Genomic DNA, 5897 nt, shown 5'->3' with positions numbered 1-5897 from the left:
TGGTTCTAACTGGGGATCAAAAAGCTTCCACCAGCTATATATGCCAATTAGAGCCACATCAGCAGTATGAATGCTCATGTGCCACCACCTTCCTCCCTGAAGAACTCAGTTCTAAATTCAGGTCTCAAATGAGTGCATCTGACCATCCTAGTTCAGGGAAGTGTGGGACACAGTTTTTAGCTTCTCAGCTTCTGTGGCAGAGGAAGGCACACCAGGAGGAGGTTGGAAGAGATGTTAGTGCCCTGATCTGCTATCCATCTGTTACAGCTGTGTACCATAACCCACCTCTGGGAACCTAAGACCAACTTCTCAGGACTAGCAACTCCTCACGACAAGCTCCCAAGACCAGTTTTCAGACCAGCTCCTGTTCCATCAAGGTGCTAGGTCACACATAAAAGGAACATCCCTCACAACGTAGTGTCTGTGAATTTGCATCCAAGATACCTGACTTAGCCACTCAACCTAGCAGCTTCTGCCACCCACATCTTTGCCTCATCTCTTCTGATTGGCATATAATCCATTTCATTTTGGCCCTTATCCCAGGTAAGCGTATATCTTCTTTTGCCTGATGGAATTCTACAGATGGCTTACACAGCCCTAAGACTGTCCATCCCCATGAGATGCCCTTGAATACGGGCATCTTCTTCCACTTTCATCCAATTTGTCTTAGTTTCTGGGGTGTGACTTGTTTACAGCCAAATATTGATACTGAAAATGATCTAGTTTTACTTTTTCAACAACAAGCTTGGGGAAAAAAATCTCATTTTTTTGTACAACTTTATAAAACAATGCTTTCCTAGAAGGGTCCTAACATCAATGATTGAACATTTTGATTTCTTGAAGACACAAGAGAGATTCAGTCCTATTGTGGTTTGCACTGTGAGAATCTTACTTTTCTCAATAAATATGCATCTTGGCTATAAAATATTGTGTTGGATCATGACCCCATTAATTTATGTAAATGAAATTTCAATTCAGTTTATTATATGATACTAAATGATGTCAGACCAACATTAAATAAGCCTGTGGAAAGAGTCATCCTTCAATCATGGAGAAATTGAAAGCCACATTATATTCATGACTGAGCATAAATAACATGTTTAGACTTAATTGTTTAGGAAAAATAGATGCATAAATTAGCTCTTCCCTAATTTTAGTTTCATTTATCATGCCATTTTAATACCTCTTAATTTACTCATTCACAGAGTCAGTACAGAAAGGTATGAAAAACATTAATCTTCATCTCATAATAATTTTAGTAAAGGTCTCTTTACATTTACATGTCTAGGAAGGATTTTCCTTCCACTGTGACAATAAATTCAGCTCCGTATGTTGGTTGGACATGTGGTGGGAGAAATAGACAAAAGTTATTCCAATGCACATGGCTACCTGGGATCCTCCAACAGTGCCATCAGGTGTCCTTTCTGGGACATGATCTTATTTCTGTCACCCTGGCCCCAGTACCCTGGGAGAGGCCGCACTCATATGAACACATTTCACATCCGCCTTCTGACTTCCACATTGACCACACAGGAAACCCTCATGGCTGTGCCTATGTATTGCACACTCATGCCTTCTGCACTCCTGCTATTGCTGAGATCAATCTGCCATTCTGCCTCTAGACCTCTTACCCTTGAGAGTGTCCTTAGTCAGGGTGTACCCTAGACTGTAGCAGTGCCCCTCAGAATGAGGGCAGTCTTACTTAATATGGATCCGTACTCTTGCCCACTTCTTCCCTTTTTGGCAGAGTGCCAAATCTTCACTGTATTTTTCTCCTTTTTCTGTCCATGTCCACATGTCCCTTGCATGTTCACAAGGACATGGAGCCAAGGTATTATAGGCAAGAAAATGCTAAAAGGATCTGTCTCCCAGACCAGGAATGAAGAATAGCAATCAAACATTCATCCACTTATATACTTGGGAGCCTCTGTGCTCCTCTGAACCCATTCCTGCCTTCCAATACACACACACACACACACACACAGAGCCTGTGTAATGGCTGGTAATTCGAAGAAGGACACACATAAGCTATGGGAGGAAAAAATTTTGAGATCTTGTATACCACTGACCCCAGAGCAGAGCTGTTGGGTGAGAATGGGAGATGCTGCCTCTGAAGCTAGGGCAGAGATAACTTCAAATCTGCCATTTAAAATCAGTCTATTCCAATGCTGATGTTTACAGATGGCCCCACCATTACTTTCTTGCTACATTACTTTTGTTTGGTTTGGTTTTAAAGCTTTGTTTTTTGTTTTGTATGAAAGATAAATTTAAAAAACATAAAAGAAATCTCTCCACATTTCTTATATCTATCTCTTGAGCCCAAGATGTCACAGTCCTTACACAGTTTATCTCTTCAGTCCAGCAGAGTAACAGATACCTTTTAAAAACATATATTATGGAATATTCCAGACACATAGAGAAGTATAAAGAATGATATAGCAAACGGATAAGTACCTACCATCTATTTGACTTCAGATATAAAATATTATCAACACATTTGGAGGAGGAGCCAAGATGGTGGAACAGCATGGAAGTTTTTTTGCATCTCGCATCCATGAAATACAGCCAGATAAACACTAAACTATCCTGCACACCTAGAAAACTGATTTGAGGATTCACACAACAATCTGCACAACCTGAACCACATAACTCAGCAGGTACGTGGCACAGAGAGGTGAACTGGGGGAGACAGAAGTCGCGAAGGGCAGAGAGCTGTTTTTGCTTGTGGAGAGATGATGGAGATAGGGGGAGAGTACGGGAAAAGCACCCTCCCAAAAGCAGCTGGAGAGAAAGTCCAAAACTGGAAACAACTGCCGGGACTGAAAATAAAAGGGGGGAGAAAGGAGAAAAGAAATGGTTTAATTCCATTAAGACTCTATAAACAGAGCGAGAGCAGAGTCTGAAATCCCACAGCTCCATACCTGGTGGTGCTCTTGTGGGAAAGGCAAATCCCCAGGAGGAGGGTGAGGTCTAGGGGGTCCTCAGGCCACATGGGAAGAAGCGGTTCCCCTGCTGGGAAGACATTTGGTAGAGTCCATGTGGCCAAGCCAGCAGACCCCAGAGGTCCCAGAAGACCCCAGAGAACAACCACATTCATTGGTGCTGGAACAAGGTTGTTAAGGGTGAAGCCTGGTGGCAATTGTGTGTTGTGATTTTCCATAATTCCTGAAACGCTTCTGCTACATGATCGCGTGAACTTTTTCTGGGGCAGGTTGGCACCCAGCCACTGTCTCTGGGCATCAGCAGCATCATGGTCCTACAAACGTTCCTGGATGTGGCTGGCACCCAGTCATTACTCGGTGAGACCCTTCTGCAGAGAGTCAGAACGGGTCAAAACTGCAGTCTCTCAGAAGTGAGGGGTTGGGAAACACAGCCTCATCTGAGATAAAATTCAGGAGGGAGGTGCTGCCTGGCAACCTGAGAGCCTGGTCACAGACAGTGTAAAAGCGGGGAGTAGACAGAAGCTGGAGACAAAGGACGGGTGTGTGATTGCTGATTAGGGAGAACAGAGTTCCTATTACTAGACACTGGGTGGCTGGTTGACACCATTTTCACCCCTCCTACGCGTGCCCATACACACATACAAGGTGCCACAACAATCCGCCCCAGTAAGCTAAGCAGCGCCATCTAGTGGAGAATGGAGCTGTTACACTAAGTCCCACCCAACTGGGCCAACCTTGCTCTTCAGGAACACCTCACTGCTTAGCTTCCGGGACTATAAAGTTCTTCACAGTTTGACTTCTAGGGGAAAACGATGTGATTTCAATTGTATTTCAGTCTGTTCACTGGTCCATCTATTCAATTTTCTTTTCTTTTTCTTTTCTTTTTCTTGAATACAGAAAAAGAAAATTTTATTTTTATTTTCAATTTTTATTAAAAATATTTTTCTTTATTTTTTCTACTATAGTTTTTACTTTTTTGTAAAATTTTCAAATTCTATTTTACTTTAATCATTTCAGTTTATTCTATATCATTGTATTCATTTTTTCAAATTTTCAAAAGTTTTCCTTTTTTTTCTTCTTTTTTTCCCCCCTTTTTTCTCTAACCTACCAAGGTCCTTTCAACAACCAGATGAAAACACACCTAGGATCTATCATCATTTATTTGATTTTATTTTGTATTGTTCTTAATTTTTTAAGTTTAATTTTTTTTAGCTTATTAATTCCTTTTCTTCCTTCAAAATGATGAAATGATGGAATTCACCCCAAAAGAAAGAGCAGGAAGAAATGACAGCCAGGGACTCAATCAACACAGATACAAGCAAGATACCTGAACCAGAATTTAGAATCACGATAATAAGAACACTTGCTGGGGTTGAAAATAGATTAGAATCCCTTTCTGTGGAGATAAAAGAAGTAAAACTAGTCAGCATGAAATAAAAAATGCTATAACTGAGCTGCAATCTCAAATGGATGCCACAGCGGCAAGTTTGGATGAGGCAGAGCAGGGAATCAGCTATATAGAGGACAAACTTATGGAATATAATGAAGCAGAAAAAAAAAAAAGAGGACTAAGGCAAAAGAGTGCCATTTAAATTAGAGAAATCAGTGGCTCATTAAAAGGAACAACATCAGAAACATAGGGGTCCCAGAAGATGAAGAGAGAGAAAAGGGGGTAGAAGTTTTCCAACTCATAGTGGAAAACTTTCCTAACTTGGGGAAAGACACAGACATCAAAATCCAGGAAACACATGGCACAAAAACAGATACTCTGATCAGTGGAACAGAATAGAGAATCCAGAAATGGACCCACAAATGTATGGCCAACTAATCTTTGATAAAGCAGGAGAGAATATCCAATGGAATAAAGACAGTCTCTTCAGCAAGTGGTGCTGGGAAAACGGGGTAGTAACATGCAGAAAAATAAACCTGGACCACTTTCTTACACAATACACAAAAATAAACTCAAAAGGGATGAAAGACCTAAATGTAAGACAGGAAGCCATCAAAACCCTTGAGGAGAAAGCAGGCATAAACCTCTTTGACCTTGGCCACAGCATCTTCTTACTCAACACGTCTCCAGAGGCAAGGGAACAAAAGCTAAAATGAACTATTGGGACCTCATCAAAATAAAAAGCTTCTGCACAGTGAAGGAAACACTCAGCAAAAGTAAAAGGCAACTGATGGAATGGGAGAAGATATTTGTAAACAACATATCATATAAAGGGTTAGTATCCAAAATCTATACAGAACTTATCAAACTCAACACCCAAAACACAAATAATCCAGTGAAGATGAGCAAAATAAATGGGCATTTTGCACTGCTGGTGGGAATGCAAACTGGTGCAGCCACTCTGGAAAACAATATGGAGGTTCTTCAAAAAATTAAAACTACCCTACTACCCAACAATTGCACTACTAGGTTTTTATCCAAGAGATATAGGTATGCTGTTTCGAAGGGGCACATGCACCCCCATGTTTATAGCAGCAGTATCCACAATAATCAAGAATGGAAAGAGCCCAAATGTCCATCAATGGATGAATGGATAAAGAAGATGTGGCATATATATATATATATATATATATATATATATATATGTATATGCATATACATATATATATATGCATATACATATATATATATATATATATATATATATACACACACATACACACACAATGGAGTATTACTCAGCAATCAAAAAGAATGAAATCTTGCCGTTTGCAACTACATGGACGGAACTAGAGGATATTATGCTAAACGAAATTAGTCAGTCAGAGAAAGACAAATATCATATGACTTCATTCATATGAGGACTTTAAGACACAGAACAGATGAACACAAGGGAAGGGTAGCAAAAATAATATAAAAACAGGGAGGGGGACGAAACATAAGAGACTCTTAAATATGGAGAACAAACAGAGGGTTACTGGAGGGGTTGTGGGAGGGGGGGGATG

This window comes from Leopardus geoffroyi, chromosome A3 (genome assembly GCF_018350155.1).
Source record: "Leopardus geoffroyi isolate Oge1 chromosome A3, O.geoffroyi_Oge1_pat1.0, whole genome shotgun sequence".
NCBI classification, from domain to species: domain Eukaryota; kingdom Metazoa; phylum Chordata; class Mammalia; order Carnivora; family Felidae; genus Leopardus; species Leopardus geoffroyi.
The sequence above is the reverse complement of the archived record's forward strand: the minus strand, read 5'-3'. Positions refer to the sequence as shown.